This window comes from Typopeltis vanoorti, chromosome 14 (genome assembly GCF_054136105.1).
Source record: "Typopeltis vanoorti isolate ZY-2024b chromosome 14, IOZ_Tvanoo_1.0, whole genome shotgun sequence".
NCBI lineage: Eukaryota > Metazoa > Arthropoda > Arachnida > Uropygi > Thelyphonidae > Typopeltis > Typopeltis vanoorti.
Genome location: NC_143562.1, coordinates 102,761,131 through 102,780,885, shown reverse-complemented (window position 1 = coordinate 102,780,885; position 19,755 = coordinate 102,761,131). Strand labels below are relative to the sequence as shown.

At 34.8% G+C, this 19,755-nt stretch overlaps 1 protein-coding gene across 3 annotated transcripts in view; it reads left to right on the top strand.

Moving 5' to 3' along the window:
• LOC150099809 (neuronal acetylcholine receptor subunit alpha-2-like) overlaps positions 1-19,755 on the top strand; it is a 285,794-nt gene that overhangs the window by 83,185 nt on the left and 182,854 nt on the right. The gene's annotated exons all lie outside the window — the stretch shown is intronic.

Genomic DNA, 19,755 nt, shown 5'->3' with positions numbered 1-19,755 from the left:
TTAAATCGGTAACTAAATTATCTCATTCTGGTGAGTGATTTTTTAAAATAGTTATCCATAAAAATGTACAGATAGAAAATTTTTTAAATCTGTAACATTTATTTTTAAGATGTATATAGGCGCGCTAATCGAATTTGGGTATCGAAAAAAATGACGCACTAATCGGGGGCACATTAATCGAGGGATTACTGTAGTCAATGGCTGGGCAGATTTGCATAGCGTTCGCAACTGTGGAGGTATGAAGTTTACCAAGTTGTTTTTGGCAGTTGCAGAAGCTATAGTTGAAATATGGTTGTGCCAGGAAGATCGTAAGCGGGTCAGTCCAAGAAGAGAAATCTGATGGTGTTTGAATATCTCAGTATTACTGAAGGTAAGGGAGAGGGATGTTAGCTCTTTCTTAGGAGAAATTAGATGGGACTGAGTTTTGGTGGCATTGAAGTTTACAAGGTCGTCTTCGCCCCACTGGGATCTAGTTAGGAGATCTGAGTTCAGGTCAGTGGTCGTGGTAGATCTTGAGGATTCTGATACTTGAGCATTACAAAGTGTGTCGAATGAAAAGGAGGAATGGAGTGTACTGTTATCAGCAAAACTATGGATAGGATTGGAAGTCTGTGATAGAGGTCATTTATATACAAGAGAAAGAGAGTGAGTGAAATAACAGAACTCTGGGGTACTCCTGCATTGATGGGGAAATCTCAGGAGAGGAAACCGTCCACCATCACACGTAGTGAGCTACCAGTGCGAAAGGTCTCAATCCAGTTACAGAATGTGGAAGGCAGACCATAGGCTGGCAGTTTGTTAAGTGGGCCCCTATGCCAATCCCAATAAAACGTCTTGACAATGTCGAGGGCAACCACTTGAGTTTCTCCATGGCTTGAGTTCAGAGGGGGAGGGGGTGAAAGCAAAAATGTCAGTTGCAAATGGAGAGTGGCGGAATCCATACTACTGGTATACTGATTAGTTAGTATGCCTATAGGTGGTTCAAGAATTTGTTGTTGATGACCTTCTTCATAATTTTAGAGAGAACAGAAATGAAAGCATTTGGAACGATAGTTCGTTGGTTGACTTTTAACACGTTTCTTTGGAATGGTCTGGATGTAGAACTGCGTTCATGTTGTAGGGTAGATGCCAGTTGAATAGGATAGATTGAAGAGACGATATAGGATATTATTTAGTAGAGAATATTCGTAGTAGTAGGCAGCTAAAACAATATTGTGAGTAGTTTAAGAGTGATTACGTGGCTCCTTTCTGAAGATAGCTATTAGGTTTTGCAGTTTTTTTTTTGTGGATCGCTAACAAGGTCTTCAGTAGGCTCTTCAACACTTCGAGGAAGTAATGCAAATAGATTTCATATGCTGGTGTATTTATTATTTATATATAACTTTTTTAATTGAATTTGCTAACATCTTATATATTTACAACTTTTTTTAGACTTTCCACTAATAGTGGAAAGTTATAGAGACATTGTAGTTCATGTTCTACAACAAAGGCTGGTCGTACTTAATTGCACTAAAAGCAGCTGATTGTTTTTAATATTATGTACAGTATGAACACATAGATCTATAGCCCCAAAATACTCAACTTTACGGGATGCAGCGAAGGAGTGACGTGCTGGCTGCATTAATTGTTCGTGACCAGTAATCAGTATCAGTGGACTCTACCCCTAAGAGACAGATGGGTTGAAGAAGAAGACAGTATTACATGATATGATTATTTTTATTTGGTAGAAATTGAAATGTGTTAGGGATGGTTCTATTTTTACACCTTAATACCATTTGAAATATTATTTTAATGAATGCATAGTGTACACTTTAATTTCATTTCCTACCTATTCTTCTTTTTACTAAGATATGAAATATTGTTTCTTCAAAAAAAAAAAACAACGTTATTATAATCCAACCAGCTATTTCTGGTTATGAAAACTCATTACAGCAAATGTAAGTAAAATTCTGTTGTGTAATAACACAATCTCGGACAGCTTAATCATATGACGATACCTTTCGGTTTCAGAATGAAAGCAAATGGCCAGTCATTTTTTTCCAAAAAATATTCGCTCTGAAAAAAATCTTTTGGCGATCTCTCTCTCTCTCTCTCTTTCTCTCTGACACCTTTAATTCATTACTAGGAGAGTGATTATTAATTTTTGCTTACTCTGAAACACAAAATTAGCATCGTTTCGAGGTCTGATGTTGAAATGCTTGTTAGTTAGTTCTTAAATTTCACTTAATACCATCTTTCGAACGCATTCTCGCACATGAAATACCCGGTTTAATTTTAAAAACTTGTCTCTAAGATTAATTAGTATTTAGATTGATTCATATTAGTATTGAGTCAAATGCTATGATATACAGGGTGTTCGGGATAAATTTGACAGTTTCGTAAGGAAAAAGAAAATCTTCTTTGTATCTATTAAATTTAATGAATTGACAAAAAAACATTACAGGCAGAGTTAATTACAATACTATCAACAAGATTTACTCAAAATAACCACCATTAGCATCGATCACAGCTTCAATTCTGCTTCGGAACCTCGAACAAGCTGATGCTACAGTCTCCCTGGGAAGGGCCGCAAAAACTGTTTTAATTTTATCCATTAACTGGGCTTTTGTATTACTGGAAGTGCGATTGGTGTCTTTTTCAACTGCGCCCCATACAAAATAATCCATGGGGTTAAGGTCTGGGGAGTTTGGAGGCCAAACATTTGGACTGGTGAAGTCGTAGAAATTTTCAGACAACCATTTTTGACTTTTCCCAGAGGTGTGGCAAGGGGCCGAATCCTGCTGCCATACATACGGCCTACCATTGGCTACCCTTGTTATCCAGGGCTTGACTACAGTTAGCAACTCCACGAACAAAGCCCGAATTCCAATGCCAGGGTTCTTCAACACCTGTTCCTGCAGATTTGCGAGGAATTCTGCTGTACGAACGCAATCAGATCGTCTGCTAGGGATCTTTCTTCTTGCTACATCCTCGTAGTCACCATTGCAAGTCTCTAGTTCATGCCTGATTGTTTTTACTGTATTCAGGGAGCATTGGGCAGCAGTCGTAATATCCTTATTTTGATGGCGGGCACGAATCATCATGATACAAGTTATTCTCTTCCATGATTCAGGTGGGTTCCAGCTATCCATCCTTTCTGACATCTTGTATGTGAATGAAGAAGGGTCCAAACTTTTAAATGAAGAGAAGTGTGTGTTAATACATGTAACTTACGGAAAAATATAATTAATTATAAATATGTCAAATTTATCCCGAACACCCTGTATATAGTTGAGGCAGCATAAGTAATACACTTTTGGTGAATTCTTATTCTATATAAACATTTTAATTGAAAATTTTGATTGTAAATGCAAATAAAAACGAGCTATGTAATACTTTCATGAATTTTCGGATACTCTAGAGTACTCTCAGATGCTAGTTTGAGAACGATATAAATAATATCGTTAGATTAATAAACTATCTATCCGGTTGTCTGGATGTATCGTTTTTTTTTCTTTTCATCATTCACATCTCGAACATTAATCATAGTCACATGGCTTCAAACACCATCTTTCATTTATTTCTTCAAAATAGATCAGGGAGCACAGTGTTATTTTTTGTGGCTATAAATCCTGTTTCGAGTTGATGGCCATTTGTGCTGTCTTCACTCTTTCCTATAACATCATAATGTCTCTTCTAGACTCTTGGAAGTAGTTACATCGATAGCATGAGAAACTACAAAAATAATAGGAGGAAAAGTTTTCTTTCATAAAAATCTAACTTGTTAATTTTTTATGAAATAAAGGGTACACACACACACACACACTCTCTCTCTCTCTCTCTCTCTCTCTCTCTCTATTTTCATACGGGTAAGATGGCAGAATATACATGAATTGTATGTTTGTTGTTAAATGTTGTTTCCTTCCTCTGATCCCTTTATTTAAATAAATCCTCTTATACTTATTATATAGAAGAATCTCACCTGACTTAGTTTTGTTAGTAACACCACCTATTTACTTAATATTTCTCCAATTCAAAACATGCAGACCAGCTCGTGAATATGCATATCTACAGCATATGATACTAACTGTGAGATGGAAGAGATTAGAGCCTGACCATCTTATCTTTCATTTCACTAAATAGGAAAACCATACAAAAGACAAACATTTCATAGGCTAGCTTCAAAGCCATAATTGCTTCGGACATAATTCAAAGCAAAAACAAATATCCAGTTGGGTTGTGAATGAAGGAAGAAAAAATCAAGTTATGGAGAGGAAAAAACCTAATCACCTCGTATGCGCTTTGAAAGTCAGTCACATTCACCTGATTATCCTCTCGAATCCTAGGGAGGTTCTTCTCCTCTGATCTTTCCATTAATAGTGTGCTATTGATGCGTATGTGTGTGTTAAGCTGTAACAATATTTATTTTCACACATGCTTAAGGTTATCCTCAGAGGGTCTCTTACGTGGTATAAAGCAGTGTTTCCCAAACTTATGGATGTAAAGGCCCCTTTGGAAAAATTAAAATATTTCACGGCCCCCATCAAAAAAAATCGTAATACAGGCATATATTACTAGAATATTTATTGCTTTTATATTCAATACAAAACATACACAGCGAATATTGCAAAAATCAAATGCAAATATTACATTTTTAGCATCTTACATAAACATTTGACATGGTCTTAAAACATTTAAAATTTGTTTTCATTATTTCACGCCCCCCCCCCCCTCAACAAAACTAACGGTCTCCAAGGGGGCCGCGACCCACAGTTTGGGAAGCGCTGGTCTAAAGAACTGTAGTCAGACTTCAGTTTTTCCATGCTGTAAATTTCTCACACGAAAAGCTGTTAGGCTATAAGTACTTTACTGTTATATCATGCACGAGCCTATTCTAGACATCTCAGGTTATTTCCGGCATTCAATACGCCAGATGATACAGTTTCCAGTTTCATGAATTTCATTGTCCAGTTTCATACTGGACAATGAAATTCATTTGACCTAAAGACATTCCCAAACATCCATGACCACAATGGGAGTCGACTAGCCTGTTGGAGGCAGAGCTGGAATTCTGTCAATTTTTCCAACTATGCTTGCTTTCAGTTCAAATTTAAGAAAGTTTAAATTTCATCTGAAATTTAAATTTCAGATTTCAGGCTTGAAATTTAAAATTAAGCCAGTGTGACTATTTCTAGCAGTCTTTTGCATATCAGTGAGTTAGACTAATGTAATATTCTCAAGCCCAGCATGTCTATGGAGAAACCGAAATTGGAAGTATCTTTGCTAAATATTGGTAACTGAGTAATTACTGGAAAATGTCTGTAATCAAGTCTTGCTTTCTTGTGTGAAGACGAAAAAAAAAAGAGAGGAACGTTAGCATGAAATTGAGAAGAATAAAAAACAACAACATACGATTACGAGTTTTAGACGTGTATTTGAGAGAGAGAGCATTTTTTGTTTTGTCTGATTGAAAGATGACTTCGATTTAAGAAGCCGTGCTTTTCTTTTCGTTGTGTGATTAACTGCAGTGATGGGAATCGTAAATTTGTGTCAATTTATTGGTTCTTAGGGAACTTTGAAAGCTGCAGTCAATCTTCAGATAAGATTACCGTGCATTGCGTTAGCATTATTGTTCTCAAGTTATATGTGACCTATATATGCGCATTGATCCCAGCGGATCGAGAGAAAAAATCATTTCATTAATGTTATACTAGTCAGTTTTGTATGTTGATATATAACTACGAATGTATGTTCTACCGCATTGACGCTCAATAAATAGTGACCACGAATTAAGCTTAAACCTTGTCATTTTATTACAAGAAACAAAACGTACAAAAGTATATATTTATAGTTTTTATTATCTCACAAACTTAACAACTATTCATTGGGATTCAAATATGGCTTGTGCTGTGCGTTTACCACGCTACAAATTTTAAGAATTTTCTTAGAATTAGAATTTGTGAATTAACCAAAGTTGCTATATATATGTTAGATCTAAAGGGGCTGATCTACTTATTCCCGTTATGAAAAATTAAAATAGTACTTTTGAAACCACAATTGAGCTGCTTGGATATATTTTAGTAGAAATCCTTATTTCTAAATTTCATCAAATTTCATTTAGTTTGAAACTAAATGACCAATTTAACATTTTAGTGTTACACTTTAGGTAGCTTGAACTGCAATCCCAAATTTCATTGAAATCCTTCCTCCAGAGTGGAATTATTGTGCTTACCGATGAAATGAATCAATAGGTGCTACTCATCTTTTATGATTTTTCTTTCTTTTTTTCCCCTTGTGCCTTAAGAAGATTCTATTAACTGAATTCAGTTTATATAATAATAATAATAATAATAATAATAATAATAATAATAATAATAATTTTTTTTTATTATGTCTCATTATAAGTTACATACAATAATAATATTTACAGTATTTACAATAAGGATTATACAGAATTTTTTTTTTTTTTATGTCTCAGATGAATTGCATATATAGTTGCTGTAGTAATTATATGTATATAATATTTATAACGCATTACAAGTGTGTATAACAGATACTTGCAAGTTAGTAATTTTCTTCCTCGAAGCTTAGCAGAGCTTATCTGAGGAAGATAATAGATGACAGAGGGTGGTGGTTTCATGGTTGTGTTCCTATAGTGGTCACAAGCCAGGTGTTGATTTTACTGTTTGTTGGTATATGCTTGAAAGACTTCGACTGCTATTAAAGTTTAACTTTTTTTTTTTTTTTTTGTGAAAATAGGGTTGGATTTAGACATGGTGTGTTTGTTGCTTTGTGTTCTTGTAGTGATAGTTTTGGAGAGGGGGGGGTTGTCATAGGTTTGTGTGTGTGTGTGTGTGTGTGTGTGTGTGTGTGTGTGTGTGTGTGTGTGTGTGTGTGTGTGTGTGTGTGTGTGTGTGTGTGTGTGTGTGTGTGTGTGTGTGTGTGTGTGTGTGTGTGTGTGTGTGTGTGTGTGTGTGCATGTGTGGTGGGGGAGAGAGAAACAGGAATCGCTCTAATTTTCATTCTCGCTATAATATTTATATAGTGCCTGTTTCAGCTCTCTGTATGTTCCTAGGTTTCTGTTGTCGAACGGCAGTTTGTTTATCATGTCAGGTACGTAGAAGTTTCGGGTGGCTTTGTCGTAGTGATTGTTGTACTTATATGTTATGTAGTTTGTTGACTGTGGTCTTGTTATTTGATATGTTGTCCTAGTTACTCTATATGTTGGGCTGTAGTAGTGTTTTAACATGACTGTGTAGTGGCGTAATTGTTTCACCTTAAATATTTTGTGTTTTGTCCGTGCTTCCTGCATAAGAGTGGGTTGTTCCCAGAATATCAGTTTTATCATTTTATCTTGCAACCATTGTAGCCTGTTAAGTCTGTAGTCTGCGCAGAATGCGTATGATGTGATTGCATATCTTAAAATGTTTTCACATAATGCTTTGTAGATTAGTATTTTTATGTGGGTTGGGGCAATGTCTTTTAATCTGTATAGTTTGCTTGCTATTATCCTAAGCTTGGTATGTAGGTAGTTTGTATGGCTATTCCAACTTTGATCTGCATCGAAGTGAAGTCCAAGGTAGCGCGTTGTTTTCACCTGTGTGATGGTTGTGGTTTTAGGTTCTGCACTTTGTGTATAGGAGGATGAATGTTTGATAGTGAGATATTTAGTTTCTATGGGCAGGGTTTGGGGGTTTTTGAATATCATTAGCTTTGTTTTTCCAGGGTTTATATATATGCCGTTTTCTGTTACCAGTTAGTGATTTGATTGATGTCGTGTTGCATATTTTTGTAAGCGATTTTTGCAGTGTTGTGAATGGATACTATGGCAGTGTCGTCTGCATACTGGAAGATTTTACTTTTTAGGGGGAGTTGGCTTATGTCGTGTGTGTATATGTTAAATAGAATGGTAGATAGGACAGCTCCTTGCGGTACTCCACAGGTTACATGTACCTCTTTGCTGTGTGCTGATCCTATACGTGTGATGTGCTTTCTGTTTTTCGTGTATGCTTTAAACCACTGGAGTAGACGACCTCCAATTCCGATATGGGTTAGTTTCGTTAACAAGGTTTTATGTGTTAGTGTGTCAAATGCTTTTGTTAGGTCAATGAATACCATTATTGTTATTCTGTTTTTATCCAATGCAGCGTTTATTAGATCTGTGAAATCTTCCAGGAGTGTTGCTGTTCCTTTATTTTTTTGAAAGCCATATTGTGTTTTGGGTATGATTTGAAATTTTTCAACGTATGTGGAGAGTTTCTGATGTACAATGCGCTCCATGATTTGGTTGATTACAGGCAGCGTGGCGATAGGTCTGTAATTACTTATTATGTTTCTTTTTCCCTGTTTGTGTATGGGTGTGATTAATGCCGTCTTCAGTGTTTCAGGTATGTGTCCCGTTTCGAAAATTTTATTTAACAGTTTTTGTATAACTGGAAGTAGGTCGGTTGAGTGTTTCTTGATGTCTTTTGGTCTGATTCCGTCTATCCCCGGTCCTTTGTTAGGATTAATTTGTTGAATTGCCAGTGATAGTTCTTCTTTTGTTACTGTGGGGAACCACATCGACTGGGTTGCTCGTGGACCTAGTGGAGAATGTTCGTGTGTGTGAGGAAAGGTTGTTTCTTGTAGCTTTTGGACAGAGTTCACGAAGTGCTGATTAAAGTTGTTTGCCAACTGTTTGAGGGATTTGGGGTCGCAGGCAAAGCTGTGTTTTATTGTTTCTGTGGCAGTGGTTCTGTGTATATTGTCCAGCATTTCATTAATCAGGTGCCAGGTTTCCTTTATGTCGTTCTGTGCTGTTGTTAATTTGTTGCTGTAATAGTTTCTTTTTGCCTTTCGAATCTGGGTTGTTAGGAGATTCCGTTTTCTTTTGTATTTAGCTTTTAAAGCGATATTGTTCGGTGACTTCTTAAGTTGTTTCCATAGGGCATCTTTTCTTTGTATGTCTGTTAGTATGTTGTCTGTTATCCATGGATTTTGTTTCGTTTGGGGGCGTATTTTTATTTTTGTTAATGCTTTGTTGTATATTTTGTTAAATGCAAGTTTAAGATTATTATATACAGCTTCAGCAGAGTCTAAAGATGCTATCTGCATCCAGTCTGTTTTTCTGATTTCATCGTTCACTATTGCTTCGTTTACAATGCTATGATACTGTTTTGTAGTCTCAGTGATTTTTATGGGTTCTGGTTCAGTGTGTAACTGCAATGCTGTGAAATAATGGTCTGCTAGTTTGCATGTTATGACGGCTGCTGTGTGGCTGTTTGGAGGGGCGCTTATATTTATATGATCAATGCAGGTTGAGGTTGTTGTGTTTCCGACTATCTCTTCTCGTGTATACGACTGTATGGATGGGGTTATGTTATATGCCGATAATAGGTCTAGGTATTGTTCTGTGTTGTTATTTATGTTTCTAATGTTTATATTAATGTCTCCTATTATTATCAAGTATTTTGAGGTGCCTACTTTCGTGGCTGAAAGCCATCTGTTTAGTTCTTCTAGGAATTTTGTGGTGCTTAAGTTGGGTGGTCTGTATATTGCGTTTAATATCAGGGAGTTTTCTTGTTTGATGTTTTTAATTTCGATGTATATGTTTTCTGCGTATTCTAATTTATAGTTTATTTCTGTTACTTCTAGTTTATGTTTGGTAAATATTATTATACCACCGCCTCGTTTTGTTTGTCTGCAGTGTTTGTGTTGTTGGAAGTGTGGCATTTGGTAGGAGGATGCCTCTTCGTTTGTCGTAGATACTTCAGTCAGTATTAAAATGTCTATTTCGTCTATATCTTCCTTCAGATAAGCTTGCAGGGTCAGCCAGTATTTCTGAATGCTTCTGATGTTGATGTGGAGAATAGATAGTCCTTTTTTGGGGATTGTCAGTTGTTTCCATTCTGATATTGATTTCAGAATGTGGCAATTATCATGTTCCGGGGTGATTACGTGTGCTTGATGGTGTGCTTCCATGTTGGTTGGGGTACTGGTCCTTCTTTACGAGTTGTCAATATTCCTTTCATTGTGACAGCCTGTTGAGGTCATCTACGGATTTTATTTCGATTGGTTTTGAGTCTTGTGTCTTTCTAAGGAATATTTTGCTGTCTCTTATCCATATAAACTGGTAATTGTTTTCTGTTTTTACTTTCCTTGCTTGGTAGAATATTTTCTGATAGTGTGGGGTAAGGTATTCACACAAGTATATTGGGGTGTTGGCGTGGTCTCCTTTCAGATCCTTTACTACTGGATTTTTAATCTAGCTAGCTTTTATAAGCGAAGTTTTTGTTAGGCTGTTGGTGAGTCGCACTACGACGGGAGAAGGACGGGTATTATTTTCTCTTTTCCTTTTTTGTGGTAACCGTGGTTCAATGGGGGAGCCGATTTTTTTGGCTTAATTGTATTACAGTGTCTCTTAGAGGTTCCGTAGCTATTTCTGGGAGACCATTTATGAGGAGGTCATTTTTGTGCTGCTGTTGGTTTGAGAGCTCGTACTGTTGCTTTAGAGAGTTTAGTTCTTGCCGTAGGTCCGTTGTTTCTTTAATTAAATTATGCTTTCAGTTAGCTCTTTGATGCAGTTTTTAATTTCTCTAACGGTCTGTAACATATCTTCTATCGAGTTATTATTAAATTTAATAAATGCCTCGTATTGGTTAAATTTTTCTGTAATTTCTAAAATAATAATAATAATAATAATAATAATAATAATAATAATAATAATAGTATATATATATATATATATATATATATATATATATATATATATATATATATATATATATATATATATATATATAAAAATTAGGAATACGTTCCATAATTTTATAAAACAGAAGCAATAATTAAAATAAACCTAAAATCGCATAAAAACGTTTGTAAAAATTCAGCAAAATGAGAATGCCTAAGTTTGTTTTAAAGCTTTATTCATTTAATTTTATTGAAAAGTAACAATTGTGTTTACATTTTATCATCAGAATTATCGTTGCTATTAGACAATATTCGGCAACCTTTGCGAACTGGTGCGAAATCACTTTCATCACCAGAAGAGATTGTCAGCGCATCAGATCTGTATGGTAAAGGCAATGGTTCTTCACAAACAGAATTAGCTTCACCCTCGTTCTGTGCTGATTTTTTTTCTTCTGACAATGTAATCAGTCATTAAACTTTGCGATGATGATTTTACTAATTTTTTATACACCTCGCGATATCCAGACATACACTTCTTCAGCTCACGTTGGAATTTAAAGGCTGGTTCAGAATTTGTCATTAACAAGAAAATGATTTTCCAATTTATTGCACAGTTCAAGACCTTGAATTATGTTTACAGTTAGAAGAACAGGTTTTTCTTCCGCTTCACTATTATTTTCTGGATCTCCGACGATATCTAAAGTTAATCGATATCCAATAATATCATCATCACTTAAGGCATTATTCACAAGCAATTCGTCTACATCGTTCTGGCTAAATGTATCAAAACCTTCTCCACTAATTTCATGTGCCAAAGTAATGATTTCAGCTGATAATGTAGATGTTTGCGGTTGCACTGTTTGCAACACATTCAGGGCAAGCTGCTTTCCAGCAGACATTTAAAGTTTGTGGTCTTATTTCAGCGTTAACAGATGCAACATTATTTAAGCAGTCCAAAATAGAAATTTTTTTCCAAACGTCAGTTACTGTTAACGATTCATTTTCTAGTTTATTCAATATAAATTGAAAAGTGTGCTTAACGTAATATTTTTTTAAAAGTTGCAATTATCGTTGATCTAATGGCTGAATAATGCTTGTATTGTTGTATTGGGTGGAAAAAAAGCTATTCTGCACATTTCGATGTTCTAAATGCAAATGACTTGGTGCATTGTCAACAATTAATAAAACTTTAAAATCGAGAGCTTTTTGATTCATATATGTTTCCACTTCTGGTATCTACAAAGCAATTATTGAACCATTCAGTAAATACAACAGTTGTTAACAGGTCTTTGTATTAGCCATCCAATGAACCGGCAGATGTTTTAGATCTTTGAGCACGTGGTCTTAGAGATCAATTTATTAGGAGGGGTTTCAATATTCGATCCTCTGATGCACTGCTACAAAGTAACAACGTTACTCGATCTTTTCTTCCTTCAAACCCTTTTTTTTCTCGGACTTTGCGATGTAAGTTTGACTAGGCATTTTCTTCGAAAAAAAAATCCTGTTTTGTCAGCGTTAAACACTTGGTCGGGACAATATCCATCATCTTCAATAATTTCGGCTAACTTCTCTTGAAACGTTTTGGCTGCTGCTTCGTTTGATGCTGCAACCTCGTCTGTAATCTTCATGTTATGAAGCGCATTCCTTTTTAAAAACCCGGTTAACCATCCTTTGCTAGCCGAAAAATCTTTATCAGCCTGGGAAGCGGAAGTAGATGGCTCCAATTGCTTCATCTGTTCCTAAAACTGAAGAGTTTTTTGTTTAATTAAATAACCACTTATAGGAATTCTTCTTTGAGGTAATTCTTCAATCCAAATTACGAGAGCTCGTTTCGTTTTTTTCTAATAAAGCATCTCTTGAGTACGATGATAATTTGGAACCTAGTTTTGTGCCAGAAATGACATATTTTCTTATCGCGACTTCATTATTTTTAATTGCTCTTATAGTAGATTCTCATAAATTAAAATGTTTACCAATCGCCGTAAATCCCTCTCCTTTTGCTAAGCGATCTAAATAAAATTGTAATTTTCATTTCCAAAGAAATTGCTTTTCTTTGGTGCTTTTTTTCTCCATTGGGCCAAATTAAATCTTTAAAATAAAAATTAGCAAAATTTAGACTTTCGATAATGAAAAGACAAACACTTACTCACATGCAAAATTAAACTTTACGGACACTCACTGCTTACAAGTTACTCATGTTACTCCAGAATATGCTGCAACACGCTGTTCATTATGTACAATGGTACGTAAGTTTTGAAGTTATGCGGTGCATAACTTCAAATCCCTATTAAAAAAAAGATACGCATAAAAAGAGACCCGAGTGTGTGTGTGTGTGTGTGTGTGTGTGTGTGTGTGTGTGTGTGTGTGTGTGTGTGTGTGTGTGTGTGTGTGTGTGTGTGTGTGTGTGTGTGTGTGTGTGTGTGTGTGTGTGTGTGTGTGTGTGTGTGTGTGTGTGTTGGGAGCAAATGATTAAAACGCAGAAGAAACATTCTGATGTGTTTCTTGAAGATGGAGGCTACAGTGCTTGGAGAAAACGGTAGACTATCTTTGAGGTTATTCCAGTTGCTATTATTGTAGTGACAAGAAACACATACTGTGATTGGCTGATGTTGACCGATGAACGGATTAGTAATCTGTAGGAAAGGAAACGATGATGAGAAAACGAGGTTGTGCTTTCTTCTGTGTAACTGAAGAGAGTTGACACGTAGAGTATATTTGGAGAAAGAGCTAGTTAAGGAAAGTGTCGGAGCGTTGGATGAAACGTGAGGAATATTCTGTATTTTGATTTGTAGATGGATTATTTATGGTGCATATTATTAACAGGAACTTTGACATCTCTTCTAGCTTAATCAGTGATATTAGTTAAGTCAGTTTAGATTATAAACTTTGAAACTCACATTGAAGATGATCTGACTGATTTGGTAATCAGACTGTAGAAAATGAACATTCAGAGATAAATACTCCGGCTTCTTTAATATTTATCCGATTAGGAAACTGATAAAGCCAGCAAATGAAAGCAACAAAATGTGTCAAGGAAATTGTCAGCTCTAGTAGATCATAAAGGAGAATTTCAAGTCTTTGCAATGCCTTACTTGAATATTATCAACATCATCATCATCGTTGGTACTTACAGGCCTTTATGACTTATGACAAGCTGTGTCCTTGGCTTTCCTCACCTTCATTTCTTAGGATTAGTAACACACAGTTTAAGAAATTAAATTGTGTATTTTCATGGGAGGTTGGTTTGCGAAACGAAAAACTTGAGTATCCTGGAAGTAAAATCATATCTCCTTCAAGACCACCTAAGTCACCTTCAGTTGATAACCCTCATAAAGATTCTTTGCCTCGTATACGGGATTCGAATTCTGGTCTTTCAAGACAAAGGGAATTGTCAATGCGACTGAGCTATAAATGCTTCTGCAGAATGTCAGATCTCACTAAATGATCACTTGCATAAATAATCATGCAGAGTGCAGTTTGGATAGTTGGGGCAAACACTAATTGTCGAGAATGCCAGATAAGGTTCTTTAAGAAATAACAGATCATGTTTTGATACATATAAATGGAGATTGTACATATGATTATTTATATTGAAGCCACAGAAGTTGAAGTGAATGTATAAGTACTTTTATATGGGATTTTATTGTTTTCAGTTTTTCTTTGGTATATTTTTATGATTTTTGTGAGAGAGAGATTTTCTAAACGAAGTCATGTCGGAAGGAACATGCAGCTTACAAAGAGGATGAATGACTTATGAACATGATTCCCATCACAGTATGTGCCCATCCCTCTTTTCCATATGTGTTCTCGATAATTTCTCATGCATATTGCAAGAAGATTTTCCTTTTGGGAAAGTTTTCTGACACGTTAGCATCCTGTTCTGTCTCGTGTAGTGTCTTGCGACCAGTTTGAGTTTCGAAATGCCTCTGCAGGCAATTCAAGCCTGTTCATCGGAAGCTAAGGGATATGTTTTTTTTCCATGACCGCACATAAGCCTAACATCCGCAATTGTAACTCCAAGTGTCTGATGAAGTGGGTAAAGCTTGCCCGGCTTGGACTCTGGATCAGGGGAAATGCGTTCTATGGAGTGATAAATCACGCGTCACTATCTGGACAGTCGAACGGACGAGTTGCTAACTGCCCGAATGTATTGTGCCAAGTGCGAGTTTGGTGGAACAGGCATCATCGGGGTCATTTTTCATGGTTCGGGCTAAGACCCCTAGTTCTCCAGTTTAACAGTTAGATTAGTCATCTTATTGTATTGTAAAAGTATATGAGTATATTGTAAAAGTCAGCATTTTACTTATGTGCTTTTAACCGTTATTATGTCGAGAGTTGTTAAATATCTTCAAGAAAAGTTGTCCCTAGTAATGTATTTCTAGAGGTGGTAGATTAGGAAGCTGTATACGATTCGTTGATCAAGGTCAAACTCTATCTTATCGTGTGACTCGAATTTTTGTAGAAGAGGAAATTGTCAGGTTTGTCAGAACCCTTCGTGCTCTTGTTAATGGTACCGAAATATGCACGTAGGCGTTGGATATTAATTCAGCATATAAACAGGTAACTGAAGAATCGACATTCACGTCTGCATTAAGTGTATAGCGTATTGCAATATCTCAGGATGACTGATACAGGCCGTAGATCTAATGCTGTGTCTCCGGGCTAGAACCTTTTCGCTGACAGGTTTTTCGGTTTTCCAAGAGTACAATTAATTGTGCAGTACAAAAATGTAGGAGAAATAGTAATATCACTTGATTCTCGGTAAATAATATAAGGCCAAAAACTAATTGACTACCCTTATTACATGTATGAGACTTTTAAAGGGTTATAAAAATGTTTTTGTTTTTGCTGTTTTCCTAATTCTTAGATCAAATAGGAAATGTCCAATATTCGACACTCTCCCAATTAAAAGTCGATGGAAAACTTGTTGGTGTTGTTGTCAGTTGCCTTTATAAAAACTAAAGAAAAGCGATGTTGTAATACGTTTGCCTGTATACATGTGAAAATATTTAATCTAAAAATATTCTAAAACAAAACACTTCGGAAACATCAGTCAGGTGGAATCAAATACTGTTTCGAATCGTATTCGAGCGATTGAATTAATCCCTCAATGTTAATTTTGGGTCATACACATAGCATAATATTGTATTTTTTCTGAGCTCACTTGCGAACGAACATAAAACTTATCAACAAATACTAGTATCACATGAAAAGTGATAAGCTGTTTTCCACACTTATACTAATAAACGTCCTTCAAATACATTTACCGAAGTTATCAAATATATATGTAATGTACGAGTATATGCTTATTGCTTATGCCAATTCTGTTTAGTTCACAAGATGAAGAGGTAAGACAGCACTATTGTTGAATAATTTATAGGTTCCAAGATCATATCACTTTTCAGTTTGTGCTTTGCACCAATTATGATTCCTTTTCCTCCATCTCTCTCTCTCTCTCTCTCTCTCTCTCTTTCTCTCTCTCTCTCTTTCTTTCTCTCTCTCTCTGTATGTGTGTAGCATAGCAACACGTTTTTTTTTTCATCTTGTTCTCGGACCTCATGTAGGCAATGATTTAATAGAAGTTATGAAACTTAACAGGAAGTAATCTTAGCTTGGAAAGGATAGGCAATAGACGCGGTGTTGCACATCTCTTGAATTTCCCCTCCCTCTCTGTCGGTCTGCTAGCTGTCGCAAGGAAGATGTTTTTCATGGTCCACGAAGCACTTGTGCTCATCTCAGTCATATATCCGAAGCTTAACTGCAGTATGCTTGATCTGCGCGTTTCTTGTACCGATGTAATCTCCGCTTGGCGAATATTTCTGACGATTGTCAAAGCTCCACTCTGCTTGCACTGCAGCCTATAGTGTGACCCACTTTTCAGAGCATTGGTTGAAGGACATCGGTATCTTACATTACAGTGATTGTCATCCGAAGTCTTTATACTCACGGTGTCATATAGGCATCTTTCGTATTTGTATGAACGTGAGGTAAAAAGAAGGAAAGAAAGAATTCCGATAACAGCACTGATTCGGATTTGAAGAGATAAGATATCGGTCCTAGGATTAGAGTAGCTACCCAACACTTATGTTCTTGGACATATAAAAAAGAAAGAACATAAGTCGGTTAATACTTTTTATTACTGCGACCGAGTTTCTTGATATTTTCGTATGAGGCAGAACTGAGATTAAATACATTTCAAGTAACTGTAGGATCATCCATTTAATACATTGTTTCATTCTAATTAACGTAGGTTAAATAATAAATAAAATTTTCTCTTTGATCTTCAACTCCGCTTCTCATATAAGTTTAAACTTTTGTGAAGTAGATGTTAAAGTTCTACAATTTCCACAGAAAATCATTTGTCAGTATTTGACTCTGTTCACAAAGTATTCCGTTTATAATACTTTGTAACCAATATTATGACACAGTTATCTTTGCAACATGAAAACAGAACACTGAGGACGTTCTGTTTCGATTTTTCTATTTGATTTCACAATTTAATAACGTAGAAAGCTTATTAAACAGTTGTCAGAGAAAAGAATTGACATCTTGTCTGTATAGAGTACAATATGCTTACTGCAATTTATATGGTCCTGTTTTTTTTTTTTCTTTCTTTCTCGCTCTCATACATTCCTCTTCTCTTATTTACTGTGAACCACTCCGTAAAAGAGGCCTCACCTAGAAATGAGAATAATTTTGTTAGCTAAATGTGCGTATCATTCAGCCACAGGACATGTGAATTATCTATACATGTTACCTTATTAATGTACCGATATAGCTTTACATTCGCTTTATATTTCTTTTACGTTCCGTTATATCTCAAAGCATATCATACATCATCTGCCGATCATGTAATATCTTTCAAAGAAACCATAAAGAGAATTCTGGAACAAGATTCCCATGGGTGATGTCGCTGCACGGTAGTACCCCAAGTTTTATGTACGTCATCAAAGCAGAATTCGTACAAAGAAAAGAAGATCATACAAACCTTTTTGTTTCGTTTGTCCTCGTTAATACGATTCTTCTATAGATGTCTGAACCAGATACCATTACCCTAGGGATAGGCGCTTTTGATAGTCCCTTAAACTTCGAATTTTTTTCTCTTCTCATTAATCAAAGCAGCAAATATAGTTTTCTTTTTTTTATTAAACTTTTTACGTACATTAAAATAGTTATTTAAAGGGCGTAATGTTTATGTGTCCATAACGAAGAGTATACTTCACTTAGATCAAAAATAAGTATTTCCACTAAATGATAAATATTAATTATTATTTAAGTGAATAACTTATTAATATGCAATAAATAAATAATATTTGATCTTCATTGTTTAAGGAGCTATCCCGTTTTATTACCTACATTACCAATTAGTGTCATTATATTAATGAGCTATTTTATGATTTTAAAATTTAATTTTGAAAGAATAATAAATCAGACATACCTGGATAATATGAAGATGAGGAAGATGGTGATATTTATATGAAGTTCTTTAAAATGAGCAAAAAATGATGTGATTTACAAAACAATGTGGAAAGTCTAAACAAATATATAAGTAATGATATATCAAAAGGTAGATATAAGCAATTAGTTAATTGTCTGATAAAGGTTATGAAAGCTAGTTATGAGCTTGTCGCGTGGTTCTTTAGATATTAATTGAGTTGCACTGGTTTGAAAGTAAGGGGGAGAAGTTTATTTTATCTAATTGCCAAGAGGGCAAGATTATAGAGTCTGCATGTTTATGACATTATTGGTTCCAATAGCTCTAGCTATTCTGAGCACTGTAACCAGTTTTAATTTTTTTGCACATCAATAATGTGGACCTTTTCAATGTCGGGGTGTGTTTTAATCGTATGCATATAAAGATATTTCGGTGGTATGATTTCTGTTAATATTTTGCTAGTGTGTTTTTGTTTGTGCTTTTAAAATCTTTTTGGTTGGCTGTAGATAGTTAGGTATGGGGATATCGTAATATTCGAGAATTACTAAAATTATCTTTTCATATTATCAAATTATACTGCAATTTTAATGATACATTTTAAGCTCTTGAATAAAATTGTCAAGTTATTTCAATAATTTTCTTCTGCATAATTATTATTAAAATGATCGATTAAAACCGAAATACTTCAGAATTGAATTGAGATTATAAATAACACATTTCATAAACTTCTATCAAGCCAGAGAAGAATTATTACTATTATAATTTCGAATCCTTTTTTGTTAATAAAAACGGTCTGGTTAAGCGAAAAACGTGTCCGGACAGTTCATCGCCGACAATTCATCGCGGGAAAATTTTCGCCGACAGTTCATCACGAGGAAAAATCATCGAGGAGACTTCATTTCTGAGGAAAATTAATCGTGGGGAAAATTAATCGCACGAAAATTTCGCGGATATATGTTAAAAAAAATTCCCATATATATTTTAAAAAACATTTTTAAAATATTTTTTAAAATTTAAGAAATATTTTAAAGAATTAAGAAATATTTCTTAAAATATTTCTTAATTCTTTTTCTATAAATTTTCTATAAATTTATAGTAATTTATAGTAATTTATAGAAAATTTCTGTAAATTTTCTATAAATTTCTATAAATATATAGTAATATATTTTATATATTACTATATATTTATATAGTAATATATAAAATATTTCTTAAAACATTTAAGAAATATTTTATATATTACTTAATATTTCGATTATATTTAGCTTTTTGAAAATTTTTATTCGGTATAAAGTTATTCATCGTGGATATATGTGAAAAAAAAATTCCCATATAAGAAATATTTAAAAAATATATTTTTAAAAAAATTTAATACTTAAAAAAAAAAAAAATTAAGAAATAGCAGCCTCGTTGGCTGAGCGGATAGCGTATCTGCTCTCCAGCCAAAATGCCAAGGGGTCGAATCCCGCTGTAGACTTGGATATTTGTAATCGTCTGTGGAAATGCGACTGAAGATCAGCGGTAGATGGCGTGTGTAGTTGCAGTCAGTTGGTGATTGAATGTTGAAGACGGAGTTCTAGACCAGGTGCCTTCCCTCGATAAGAACTTGGACTCCCTGCAGATGTCATATTATAATAATAATAATAATAATAATAATAATAATAATAATA